Below are 14,226 nucleotides of genomic sequence, written 5' to 3'. Positions count from 1 at the left end.
CTACCTGTTCCTCACGCGAAGGTATTGAGAGTCTAAGATCTGAGCGGCGTGAAAGCTCCAATTAGACAGTTGCATCCTGGCGACTGGAATCTCTCTCCACAGCTGCTTCTGGTGCCGCTTTCACAGACAAGTCGCCAAAGAACCCCTTCTGTGTCCACACAGGAGGAAGTTCATCTCATGTCCTGAGGCCACCATTTCCCAATTGAACCGGAGGTATTGGATCTTCCTGGGGTTGAACATTTTGTTTGAGGAACATAACTTCGTGGAAGAAATGTTAATGTCAGAAGGGAATTCGAACGCACGCTTCCAGAGGAGACTGCAAACTTAACTCAGCGCCTTCGACCGCTCGGCCATCCTAACGCTTTGTGACAAAACATATGCTCCGTGCACAAATCGATTTAAATTCTATATTCATCGTAATTTCTTTTCACACTTCATGTGCTTTTCCTATTTTTGCACTCCAGCCAGAGTCCTCTATCTGAGTGCCGTCCTTCTCCAAGCCGCTGGTGTTTAACGAGCTTCTCATTGCTGCATTGATCAGTTTGCTGCAATCAACAAAGACCGAACTCCCGCCGACCTGTTCCTCACACGAAGGTATTGAGAGTCTAAGGTAAAGGTAAAAAATGGGGAACCACAGAGAAAATGCTGTAAAAAAGGATGGGTGAGTAAATTTGCAGATGACACTAAAGTCGGTGGAGTTGTGGATAGTGCGGAAGGATGTTACAAGTTACAGAGGGACCATAAGACCATAAGACATAGGAGCGGAAGTAAGGCCATTCGGCCCATCGAGTCCACTCCACCATTCAATCATGGCTGATTTCAACTCCATTTACCCGCTCTCTCTCCATAGCCCTTAATTCCTCGAGAAATCAAGAATTTATCAACTTCTGTCTTAAAGACACTCAACGTCCCGGCCTCCACCGCCCTCTGTGGCAATGAATTCCACAGACCCACTACTCTTTGGCTGAAGAAATTTCTCCTCATCTCTGTTCTAAAGTGATTCCCTTTTATTCTAAGGCTGTGCCCCCGGGTCCTAGTCTCCCCTGCTCATGGAAACAACTTCCCTACGTCCACCCTATCTAAGCCATTCATTATCTTGTAAGTTTCTATTAGATATCCCCTCAACCTCCTAAACTTCAATGAATATAATCCCAGGATCCTCAGACGTTCATCGTATGTTAGGCCTACCATTCCTGGGATTATCCGTGTGAATCTCCGCTGGACCCGCTCCAGTGCCAGTATGTCCTTCCTGAGGTGTGGGGCCCAACATTTCTCACAGTATTCTAAATGGGGCCTAACTAACGCTTTATAAAGCTTCAGAAGTACATCCCTGCTTTTATATTCCAAGCCTCTTGAGATAAATGACAACATTGCATTTGCTTTCTTAATTACGGACTCAACCTGCAAGTTTACCTTGAGAGAATCCTGGACTAGGACTCCCAAGTCCCTTTGCTCTTCAGCATTATGAATTTTGTCACCGTTTAGAAAATAGTCCATGCCTCTATTCTTTTTTCCAAAGTGCAAGACCTCGCACTTGCCCACGTTGAATTTCATCAGCCATTTCTTGGACCACTTTACTAAACTGTCTAAAACTTTCTGCAGCCTCCCCACCTCCTCCATACTACCTGCCCCTCCACCTATCTTTGTATCATCGGCAAACTTAGCCAGAATTTCCCCAGTCCCGTCATCTAGATCGTTAATATATAAAGAGAACAGCTGCGGCCCCAACACTGAACCCTGCGGGACACCGCTCGTCATCGGTTGCCAATTCCGAAAAAGAACATTTTATCCCAACTCTCTGCCTTCTGCCTGACAGCCAATCGTCTATCCATGTTAGTACCTTGCCTCGAATACCATGGGCCCTTATTTTACTCAGCAGTCTCCCGTGAGGCACCTTATCAAAGGCCTTTTGGAAGTCAAGATAGATAACATCCATTGGCTCTCCTTGGTCTAACCTATGTGTTATCTCTTCAAAGAACTCTAACAGGTTTGTCAGGCACGACCTCCCCTTACTAAATCCATGCTGACTTGTCCTGATCCGACCCCGTACTGACAAGAATTTAGAAATCTCATCCTTAACAATGGATTCTAGAATCTTGCCAACAACCGAGGATAGACTAATTGGCCTATAATTTTCCATCTTTTTCCTTGTTCCCTTCTTGAACAGGGGGGTTACAACAGCGATTTTCCAATCCTCTGGGACTTTCCCTGACTCCAGTGACTTTTGAAAGATCATAACTAACGCTTCCACTATTTCTTCAGATATCTCCTTTAGAACTCTAGGATGTATCCCATCTGGGCCCGGAGATTTATCAATTTTTAGACCTCTTTGTTTCTCTAGCACTTTCTCCTTTGTGATGGATACCATATTCAACTCTGCCCCCTGACTCTCCTGAATTGTTGGGATATTACTCATGTCTTCTACTTAGGCCACACTTGGAGTATAGTGTTCAATTCTGGTCGCCACACTACCAGAAGGATGTGGAGGCTTTAGAGAGGGTGCAGAAGAGATTTACCAGAATGTTGCCTGGTATGGAGGGCATAAGCTATGAGGAGCGATTGAATAAACTCGGTTTGTTCTCACTGGAACGAAGGAGGTTGAGGGGCGACCTGATAGAGGTATACAAAATATTGAGGGGCATAGACAGAGTGGATAGTCAGAGGCTTTTCCCCAGGGTAGAGGGGTCAATTACTAGGGGGCATAGGTTTAAGGTGAGAGGGGCAAGGTTTAGAGTAGATGTACGAGGCAAGTTTTTTACGCAGAGGGTAGTGGGTGCCTGGAACTCGCTACCGGAGGAGGTAGTGGAAGCAGGGACGATAGGGACATTTAAGGGGCATCTTGACAAATATATGAATAGGATGGGAATAGAAGGATACGGACCCAGGAAGTGTAGAAGATTGTAGTTTAGTCGGGCAGTATGGTCGGCACGGGCTTGGAGGGCCGAAGGGCCTGTTCCTGTGCTGTACATTTCTTTGTTCTTTGTTCTTTCTACTGTGAAGACTGACGCAAAGTACTTATTTAGTTCCTCAGCTGTTTCCTTCTCTCCCATCACTAGATTACCAGGGACATTTTGGAGCGGCCCAATGTCTACTTTTACCTCCCGTTTGTTTTTAATGTATTTAAAGAAACTTTTATTATCAATCCTAATGTTACTTTCTGGCCTACCTTCATAATTGATCCTCTCTTTCTTTATTTCTCTCTTTGTTATCCTGTTTGTTTTTGTAGCCTTCCCAATCTTCTGACTTCCCACTACTCTTTGCCAGATTATAGGCTTTCTCTGTTGTTTTGATGCATTCCCTAACTTCCTTTGTCAGCCATGGCTGCCTAATCTCCCCTCTGATAACCTTTCTTTTCTTTGGGACGGACATCTGTACTGTGCCCTCAATTACTCCCAGAAACTCCAGCCATTGCTGTTCTACTGTCTTTCCCACTAGGCTCTGCTCCCAGTCGATTTTCGTCAGTTCCTCCCTCATGCCCCTGTAGTTACCTTTATTTAACTGTAACACCTTTACATCTGATTCTATCTTCTTTCTTTCAAATTGGAGATTGAATTCTACCATGTTATGATCACTGCCTCCTAAGTGTTCCCTTACTTTAAGATCTTTAATCAATTCTGGCTCATTACATATAACTAAGTCCAGAATGGTCTGTCCCCTCGTGGGCTCCATCACAAGCTGTTCCAAAAAGACCCCTCCTGTAAACATTCAATGAATTCCCTTTCCTTGGGTCCACTGGCAGCATTATCTACCCTGTCCACCTGCATATTAAAATCCCCCATGATCACTGTGACCTTGCCTTTCTGACACGCACTTTCTATTTCGTGGTGCATTTTGTGACCCTGGTCCTGACCACTGTTAGGAGGCCAGTACATAACACCCATTATGGGTTTTTTTTGCCTTTGTGGTTCCTCAACTCTACCCACGCAGACTCCACATCATCTGACCCTATGTCGTTTAGTGCTATCGATTTAATTTCATTCCTAATTAACAAGTCAGCCCCGCCCCCTCTGCCCACCTCTCTGTCTCTTCGATAGGTTGTGAATCCCTGGAGGTTTAAATGCCAGTCCTGAACCCCCTGCAACCACGTCTCTGTGATGCCTACCACATCATACCTGCCAGTCACAATCTGGGCCACAAGCTCATCTACCTTGTTCCGTACACTGCGCGCATTTAAATATAGCACCTTTAATTCTCTATTGACCGTCCCTTTTTGTTTACTTAGTGTGGTGGACCTTGGTTTACTGAGGCTTTCCATACACTGTGTCATATTTTGTGGGACGGGGACTATCGTAACCTCTCCTGAGTTCGGTCTTTTCGTGCGTTTTTGTATTCCTAAGCAGCTACGCTTCCCACTGATTACTTCACCTCATGGTTCCCTGACTCCCCTCGCCCCCCCCCCCCATTCTCTAGTTTAAAGTCCGACTGACCACCCTATTTACTTTTTTCGCCAGAACACTGGTCCCAGCTCGGTTCAGGTGGAGACCATCCCAACGGTATAGGTCCCCCTGTCCTAAAACTGATGCCAGTGTCCCATGAAAAGGAACCCCTCTTTCCCACACCACTCTTTCAGTCACGTATTATCTTCCCTTATTCTTGCCTCCCTATGCCAATTTGCACGTGGCTCGGGCAGTAATCCGGAGATTATGACCCTTGAGAACCTGTTTTTTAATTTGAATCCTAGCTCTTTATAATCTCTAAACAGGTCCTCTTTTCTAGACTTTCCTATGTTGTTGGTATCGACAAGGACCACAACAACTGGGTCCGCCCCCTCCCTCACCCGTATCCTTTCAAGCCGGTCAGAGATGCCCCGCACCCTAGCACCGGGCAGGCAACTTATAATGTGGGACCCTTTATCCTGCTCACAAAGGATACTATCTATCCCCCTGATAATAGAATCCCCTACAGCTACAACTTGCCTATTTACTCCCTCCCCTTGAATAGCCTGCTGAACCATGGTGCCTTGGTCAGCTGACTCATCCTTCCTGCAGCCCTGTTCGCCATTCACACAGGGAGCAAGTGCCTCATACCTGTTGGACAGGGTCAAGTGCTGAGGCTCCTGAGTTCCTGACTGCTGCTTCCCGTTACCTGCCTGACTTGCAGTCGCACCGTGCTGTCCCTGGCCACCGGCAGGATTTAAACTACTCCTGTCATGAACTGGGCTTCTGCCTTTCGGGTCATGCTGTACGAATTCAAGCAGGAATCCCATGTCCTGAGCTCACCGCTTGCCCATTGAATGTGAGGTATTGGATCTTCCTGGGGTTGAATATTGCGTGGAGGAAAAGTTAATGTCTGAAGTGGGATTCGAACCCACGCCTCCAGAAAAGACTGAGACCTTAGCGCAGCGCCTGCGACCGCTCGGCCACCCTGCCACGTTGCGACAAAATGTGTGCTCCGTGCACAAATCTATTTAAATTCTATCTTCATTGTCTTTACATTCCAAGCTTGATGTGATTTTAATATTTTTGAACCACAGCAGAGTCTTGTGTCTGAGTGCCATCCTTCTCCAAGCCGGTGGTGTTTAAGAAAATTCTCATTGCTGCATTGAACAGTTTTCTCTAATCAAGAAAGTCCGAACTGCCGCCTTACTGTTCCTCACACGAAGTATTGAGAGTGTAAGATATGAGTGGAGTGAAGGATCCAATTGGAGAGTTGCATTCTGGCGACTCGAATCACTCTCCATTGCTGCTGCTTTCACAGACAAGTAGCCGAAGAACCCTTAAGTGTCCAAACAGCAGGAAGTTCATCCAGTAAAGGCGGCAGAATAGGTTTCTAGGAGAGGTCAACTGAGACACCTCGACATTCGAACCAGCCAGACTATTTACAACAAGAGAAGAGAAATGTTACCCGGCGTCCTGCGATCAATATTATTTCCTCAACCAGGCTCACAGAGCAGATCATCCAGTCATGGGCTGGGCTTCTGTCTGTTGGGCCTTGCTTTGAGAATGTGAGCAGGAATCTCATGTCCTTACGCCACCGCTTCCCAATTGAATCGGAGGTATTGGATCTTCCTGGTGTTGAACGCTGAGCTGGAAACACGTAACCTCGTGGAGGAAAAGTTAATGTCAGAAGTGGGATTCGAACACACGCCTCCAGAGGAGACTGCAACCTTAACGCAGCGCCTTCGACCGCTCGGCCATCCCGACGCGCTGCGATCAAAGATATGCTCCATGGGCAAATCGATTTTAATTCAATTTTCATCTTCATTTCATTTCAAACTAGATGAGGTTTTACTATTTTTGAACGCCAGCCAGACTCTTGTATCTGAGTGCCATCCTTCTCCAAGACGCTGTGTGTTAAGGAGCTCTCATTTCTGCATTGATCAGTTTGCTCCAATCTACAAAGTCCGTACCACCACTTGCCCATTGAATGTGAGGTATTGGATCTTCCTGGGGTTGAACATTTCGTGGAGGAAAAGTTAATGTCAAAAGTGCGATTCGAACCCACGCTTCTAGAGAAGACTGCGACCTTAACGCAGCGCCATAGCCACTCGGCCGTCCTGACGCGCTGGCGTCAAAACTACGTTCCGTGTACAAATCGACTTAAATTCTATCTTCATCGTCATTTCATTTCAAACAAGATATGCTTTCGCTACTTTTGAACCCCACCCAATGTCCTGTATCTGAGTGCCATCCTTGTCCAAACTGCTGGGGGTTAAGGAGCTTCTCATTGCCGCATTCATCAGTTTGCTCCAATCAACAAGGACCAAAGTCCCGCTCAACCTGTTCCTCGCACGAAGGTATTGAATGTCTAAGATCTGAGAGACGTGAAGTATCCAATTGGAGAGTTGCATTCTGGCGACTGCAATCTCTCTCCACAGCTGCTCCCTGTGCTGGTTTCAGAGACATGGAGCCGAACAACCCCTCCAGTGTCCAAACAGGTGAACGGTCATCCAGTCGAGGCGCCAGGACAGTGTTCTGGGAGAAGTCAACTTAGTCACATCGACTGCAGTGTGGGTAGCTGAAGAACAGGTGTCCAAGACCGGATCAGACTGAAAGCAAAACTTTGATACCAATAAAGAAAATCGCAGATGTGCTGCTGACCAATAGCAACTTGTTTCCGTTTGGTGTGAGTGAGAACACGAATAGCAGAGGATGGTTTCAATCCATCGACTTCTGGGTTATGGGCCCAGCACGCTTCCGCTGCGCCACTCTGCTCGTGGTTGACTCTCTTCGGGGTCGGACTTGAGGCAAGATTTGAAGAAATCAGTAACAGCGTGATTAATGTTCCCAGAGAGTGAAACTTCCGTCACGAACTTCATTCTATGAAGGTGATTCCAGTCACTCCCCACTTTCCCATCAGAATAACGTCACAGAATCAATCACATCACCTTCACAGAACAACCATTCAGCACGAAAATAAATTATCTGAACTATGCTGACCAGTATTAGTGTGTTCAAAAGTGTGTTCCTGTTGAAAGAAAAAATAAGGAAGTGAATAGTTGTGTGGCTACCGCAAGGCAGTAATGTTGTAGCTCCTGGTTTAAGGAGCAGAGTGCGCAGTGGAAGCGTGCTGGGCCATTAGCCAGAGGTAGAGGAATCGAGGCTATTCTCTGCTATTTACATTCTCCCTCACACCAAAAGTTAACATAACGCAGATTCATGTTTGCTTTGCAGCAAATACCTATCAGAAACTTTTTGCAGTCTCATCCTGACATTAGTCCCAGGAATGAAGGAGGCAGCATGGCACATTACAACATTGTAAAGCTCACACATAGGGAACCACAGAGAAAATTCTTTAAAGTCTCAGACGGTCTGACAGCATCTGAAGGGAGAGAAAAGAGCAAACGTTTCGAGTCCAGGTGACCCTTTTTCAAAGCTGGACGGAAACATTATCGAGCAGTACCCCACAGAGGGGCAATATAGATATAGAACGATATCCAGTAATAACTCACAGGGGGCCAACAAGGAAATAAAGCTTTATCGAGCAATGAATCACAATAGAAACAGATTTCCCATTTTCCCTCTCGGACGGATGTGAACAATCCAACCAGCCAGACTACTTACAAGAAATGAAGACGAATTTGTCCCGGAGTCCTGGGATCAATATTCATTCCTCAACCAGTTTACTGAAGCAAGTTATAGAGTCATTAACTGCGCTTTTGCCTGTGGAGTCTTGCTGTGCGTATTTAAGCGGAATCTGATGCCCTGAGGCCAATGTTTTTCCACTGAAAGGGAGCTATTGGATCTTCCTGGAAAAATTTAACCTCGTGGAGGAAAAGTCAAAATCAGGGGTGTGAGTGGAACCCACGCCTCCAGAAGAGACTGCGACCTGAACGTAGCTCCTTAGCCGCTCGGCCATCCTGATGCGCTCGCGTCAAATTTAAGATCCGTGCACAAATCGACTTAAATTCTATCTTCATCGTCATTTCCTTTCAAACAAGATATGCTTTTCCTAATTTTGAACCCCAGGCAGTCCTGTATCTGAGTGCCATCGTTGTCCAAACTGCTGGGGGTTAAGGAGCTTCTCATTGCTGCATTCATCAGTTTGCTCCAATCAACAAGGACCAAATTCCCGCTCAACCTGTTCCTCGCACGACGGTATTGAATGTCTAAGATCTGAGAGACGTGAAGTATCCAATTGGAGAGTTGCATTCTGGCGACTGCAATATCTCTCCTAAGCTGCTCCCTGTGCTGGTTTCAGAGACATGGAGCCGAACAACCCCTCCAGTGTCCAAACAGGTGAACGGTCACCCAGTAGAGGCGCCAGAAGAGTGTTCTGGGAGAAGTCAACTTAGTCACATCGACTGCAGTGTGGGTAGCTGAAGAACAGGTGTCCAAGACCGGATCAGACTGAAAGCAAAACTTTGATACCAATAAAGAAAATCGCAGATGTGCTGCTGACCAATAGCAACTTGTTTCCGTTTGGTGTGAGTGAGAATATAAATAGCAGAGGATGGTTTCGATCCATCGACCTCTGGGTTATGGGCCCAGCACGCTTCCGCTGCGCCACTCTGCTCGTGGTTAACGCTCTTCGGCGTCGGTCTTGAGGCAAAGTTTGAAGAAATCAATAACAACGTGAACAACGTTCCCAAAGAGGTGAAACTTTGTTCCCGAACTTCATTCTATGAAGGTGATTCCAGTCACTCCCACTTTCCCATCAGAACAACGTCACAGAAGAAATCACATCACCTTTACAGAACAACCACTGAGCACGAAGGTAAATTAACTGAAATATGCTGACCAGAATCAGTGTGCTAAAAAGTGTGTTCTTGTTGAAAGAATAAATGAGGAAGTGAATAGTTGTGTGGCGACCGCAGGGCAGTAATGTTGTGTCTCCTGGTTTAAGGAGCAGAGTGCCGCAGCGGAAGCGTGCTGGGTTATTAGCCTGAGGTCGAGGATTCGAGGCTCTTCTCTGCTATTTACATTCTCCCTCACACCAAAAGTAAACATAACACACGTTCCTGTTTGCTTTGAAGCAAATACCTATCAGAATGTTTCTTGCAGTCTCATCCCGACATTAGTCCCATGAATGAAGAAGACATAAGAACATAAGAACTAGGAACAGGAGTAGGCCATCTGGCCCCTCGAGCCGGCTCCGCCATTTAATGAGATCATGGCTGATCTTTGTGGACTCAGCTCCACTCTCCGGCCCGTTCACCATATCCCCGAATCCCTTTATTCTTTAGAAAGGCATTAATCTTTTTCTTAAAAACGTTTAAAGAAGGAGCCTCAACTGCTTCACTGGGCAAGGAATTCCAGAGATTCACAACCCTTTGGGTGACGAAGTTCCTCCTACACTCCGTCCCAAATCTACCTCCCCTTATTTTGAGGCTATGCCCCCTGATTCTGCTTTCCCCGACCAGTGGAAACAACCTGCCCGCATCTATCCTATCTATTCCCTTCATACTTTTATATGTCTCAATAAGATCCCCCCCGCATCCTTCTAAACTCCAATGAGTACAGTCCCAGTCTGCTCAACCTCGCGTCATAATCTAATCGCCTCAACTCTGGGATCAACCTAGTGAATCTCCTCTGCAGTCCCTCCAGTGCCAATATGTCCTTTCTCAGGTAAGGAGACCAAAACTGAACACAATACTCCAGATGCGGCCTCACCAACACCCTATACAATTGCAGCATAAACTCACTAGTCTTGAACTCCATCTCTCTAGCAATGAAAGACAAAACTCGATTAGCCTTCTTAATCACCTGTTGCACCTGCACACCAACTTTTTGCGACTCGTGCACCAGCACACCCAGGTCCCTCTGCACAGCAGCATGTTTTAACATCTTACCGTTTAAATAATAATCCATTCTGCTGTTATTCCTCCCAAAATGGATAGCCTCAGACTTGGCAACATTGAACTCCATCTGCCAGACCCTATCCCATTCACCTAACGTATCCAAATCCTTCTACAGACTTCCGGTATTCTCTGCACTTTTTGCTTTACCACTCATCTTAGTGTCGTCTGCAGATTTTGACACATTGCACTTGGTCCCCAACTCCAAATAGTCTATGTAAATTGTGAATAACTGCGGGCCCAACGCTGATCCTTGAGGGACCCCACTAGTTACAGGTTGCCAACCAGAGAAACACCCCTTTGATCCCCACTCTCTGCTTTCTGTTAGTTAACCAATCCTCTACCCATGCTACCACTTTACCCTCAATGCCATGTATCTTTAGTTTATGCAGCAACCTTTTGTGCGGCACCTTGTCAAAAGCTTTCTGGAAATCCAGATATACCACATCCATTGGCTCCCCGTTATCTACTGCACTGGTAACGTCCTCAAAAAATTCTTCCAAATTAGTCAGACACGAATTATCCTTTGCGAACCCATGCTGCGTCTGCCCAATGGGACAATTTCCCTCCAGGTGCCCCGCTATTTCATCCTTAATGATAGATTCCACCATTTTCCCTACAACCGAAGTCAAGCTTACCGGCCTATAATTACCCGCTTCCTGCCGACCTCCTTTTTTAACCAGTGGTGTCACGTTTGCTACTTTCCAATCCTCTGGGACCACCCCAGAGTCTAGTGAATTTTGGTAAATTAGCACTAGTGCGTTTACAATTTCCCTAGCCATCTCTTTTAACACTCTGGGATGCAGCCCATCAGGGCCAGGAGACTTGTCTACCTTTAGCCCCATTAGCTTGCCCAATACTGCCTCCTTAGTGATTACAATCATCTCAAAGGTCCTCACCAATCATATCTTTATTTCCATCAGTCACTGGCATGTTATTTGTATCCTCCACTGTGAAGATTGACCCAAAAAACCTGTTCAGCTCCTCAGCCATTTCCCCATCTCCTATTATTAAATCTCCCTTCTTGTCTTCCAAAGGACCAATATTTACCTTAGCCACTCTTTTTTGTCTTATATATTTGTAGAAGCTGTTACTATCTGCTTTTATGTTCTCAGCCAGTTTACTTTCATAGTCTACCTTACTCTTCTTTATGCCTTTTTTTAGTAGTTTTCTGTTGTCCCCTAAAGACTTCCCAGTCCTCTAGTCTCCCACTAATTTTTGACACTTTGTATGTTTTTCCTTCAATTTGATACTCTCCCTCACCTCCTTAGATATCCACGGTCGATTTTTCCCCTTTCTACCGTCTTTCTTTTTTGTCGGTATGAACCTTTTCGAAACACTGTGAAAGATCGCTCGGAAGGTTCTCCACTGTTCCTCAACTGCTTCACCATGAAGTCTTTGCTCCCAGTCTACCTTAGCTAGTTCTTCTCTCATCCCATTGTAATCGCCTTTGTTTAAGCACAAAACACTAGTGTTTGATTTTACCTTGTCATCCTCCAACTGTATTTTAAATTCCACCATATTGTGGTCGCTCCTTCCAAGAGGATCCCGAACTATGAGATCATTAATCAATCCTGCCTCATTACACAGGACCAGATCTAGGACCGCTTGTTCCCTTGTAGGTTCTATTACATACTGTTCCAGGAAATTATCCCGGGCACATTCTATAAACTCCTCCTCAAGGCTGCCTTTACCAACCTGGTTAAACCAATCGATATGCAGATTAAAATCTCCCATGATAACCGCTGTACCATTTCTACATGCATCTGTTATTTCTTTGCTTATTGCCTTCCCTACCATCCTGTTACTATTTGGTGGCCTATAGACTACTCCTATCAGAGCCCTTTTCGCCTTACTATTCCTGATTTCCACCCAAATTGATTCAACCTTGTCCGCCATAGCACAAATATCATCTCTTACTATTGCCCGGACGCCATCCTTAAACAACAACGCTACACCACCGCCCTTACCGTCCATTCTATCCTTTCGTATAGTCTGAATCCCTTGAATATTTAACTCCCAGTCGTCACCATCTTTTAACCATGTTTCAGGAATGGCCACTAAATCATAGTCATTCACGATGATTGGCGCCATCAACTCATTTACCTTATTTCGTATACTCCGAGCATTCAGGTAAAGTACACTTATGCTGTTTCTTACGTCTTTGTTATGAATCCTAACACCTTGATCAGTAACTTTTCGCAATTTATTTTTCCTCTTACCATTTCTCCCATTTTTCCTTGTCTTTGAACCCATATCTCTACATAATAACCTGTCACGTAACCTGCTGCCTTAATCTCCATTAACCATCATACTGTCCATAGCTTTACATTTCCCTTCCCCCCAACTTGCTAGTTGAAAGTCCTTGTGACCAACCTATTTATCCTATTCGCTAGAACACTGGTCCCAGAATGGTTCAGGTGAAGTCCGTCCCAACGGTACAGGTCCCTCCTGCCCTATTACTGATGCCAATGCCCCATGAAATGGAATCCCTCTTTACCGCACCACTCCTTTAGTGCGGGAAACTTCTCTAATTTTCTCAACCCTATGCCAATTGGCACGTGGCTCGGGTAGTAATCCAGAGATTATAACCCTGGAAGACCTGTTCTTTAATTTAGTCCCTAGTGTTTGATAATCCCCAAACAGGTGCTCTTTCCTAGTCTTACCTATGTTGTTAGTCCCCACGTGGACCACAACAACTGGATCCTCCCCCTCCCTCTCCAAAATCATTTCAAGCCGATCAGAGATGTCCCTCACCCTGGCATCGGGCAGGCAACATACCATGTGGGACTCTCGATCTGGTTTACAAAGGATGACATCAATCCCGCTAATTATAGAATCCCCTACAACTACCACTTGTCTTTTTGCTCGCCACTCTTGAATGGCTTCCTGTACCACGGTGCAGTGGTCAGTCAACGCATCCTCCCTACAGCCCTCTTCCTCATCCACACAGGGAGTAAGTACCTCCTGCCCGTTGGACAAGGTCAAGGGCAGAGGCTCCTCAACTCCTAAACTCAGGATCCTCCTACATGCCTCCCTTGCAGTCACACCACTCTGTCCCTGACCACTGTCCGAATTAACAGTACTTATTCTACCGGGTGTGACTGCCTCCTGAAACAAAGCGTCCAGCATGAAACATTGCAACATTGTAAAGCTCACACAGAGGGAACCACGGAGAAAATGTTTTAAAGTCTCAGCAGGTCTGAAAGCATCTGCAGGGAGAGAAAAGAGCTAACGTTTCGAGTCCACGTGACAATTTGTCAAAGCTGCACGGGAAACGTTATCCAGTAGTACCCCATAGAGGGGCAATATTGATATATATCGATATCCAGTCATACCTCACAGTGGGGCAATAAGAAAATAAAGCTTATCGAGCAATAAATCACAATAGAAACCGAGTTCCCAACTTCCCCTCTCGGACGCATGTGAACAATCCAACCAGCCACACTATTTATAAGTTGAGAAGACGAATTTTACCCGGGGTCCTGAGATCAATATGAATTCCTCAACCAGAGTCACTGAAGCAGGTTATCGAGTCATTAACTGGGCTTTTGCCTGTGGGGTCTTGCTGTGCATATTTAAGCAGGAATCTCATGACCTCAGGCCAACGCTTTTCCAATGAAATTCCTGAGGTTGAAAATCTTGCTGGAGAAATTAAATCTCGTGGAGGAAAAGTCAATATCAGGAGTGGGATTCTAACCCACGTCTCCAAAAGCGACTGCGAGCTGAACGCAGCATTCTAGACCGCCTGGCCATCCTGATGCGTCGTCGTCAAAACTAAGCTCCGTGCACAAATCGACTTAAATTCAATCTTCATCGTCGTTTCATTTCAAACAAGACATACGTTTCCTTCTTTTGAACCCCAGCCAGAGTCCTGTATCTGAGTGCCATCCTTCCCCAAGCCGCTAGGGGTTAAGCAGCTTCTCATTGCTGCATTGATCAGTTGCTCCGATCAACAAGGACCGAATTCCAGCTCTATCCGTTCCTCA

At 45.9% G+C, this 14,226-nt stretch overlaps 2 non-coding genes across 2 annotated transcripts; both read right to left on the bottom strand.

Moving 5' to 3' along the window:
- Positions 1–6,060: 6,060 nt before the first annotated feature.
- On the bottom strand, positions 6,061–6,143 carry trnal-aag (transfer RNA leucine (anticodon AAG)). Its single transcript has one exon. It is a non-coding gene; the product is annotated as a tRNA-Leu (tRNA).
- Positions 6,144–8,883: 2,740 nt separating this feature from the next.
- Positions 8,884–8,955, bottom strand: trnam-cau (transfer RNA methionine (anticodon CAU)). Its single transcript has one exon. It is a non-coding gene; the product is annotated as a tRNA-Met (tRNA).
- Between the last annotated feature and the right edge of the window lie 5,271 nt (positions 8,956–14,226).

Source organism: Scyliorhinus torazame, chromosome 24, assembly GCF_047496885.1.
Source record: "Scyliorhinus torazame isolate Kashiwa2021f chromosome 24, sScyTor2.1, whole genome shotgun sequence".
NCBI lineage: Eukaryota > Metazoa > Chordata > Chondrichthyes > Carcharhiniformes > Scyliorhinidae > Scyliorhinus > Scyliorhinus torazame.
This window is presented reverse-complemented; position numbering and strand designations above follow the sequence as displayed.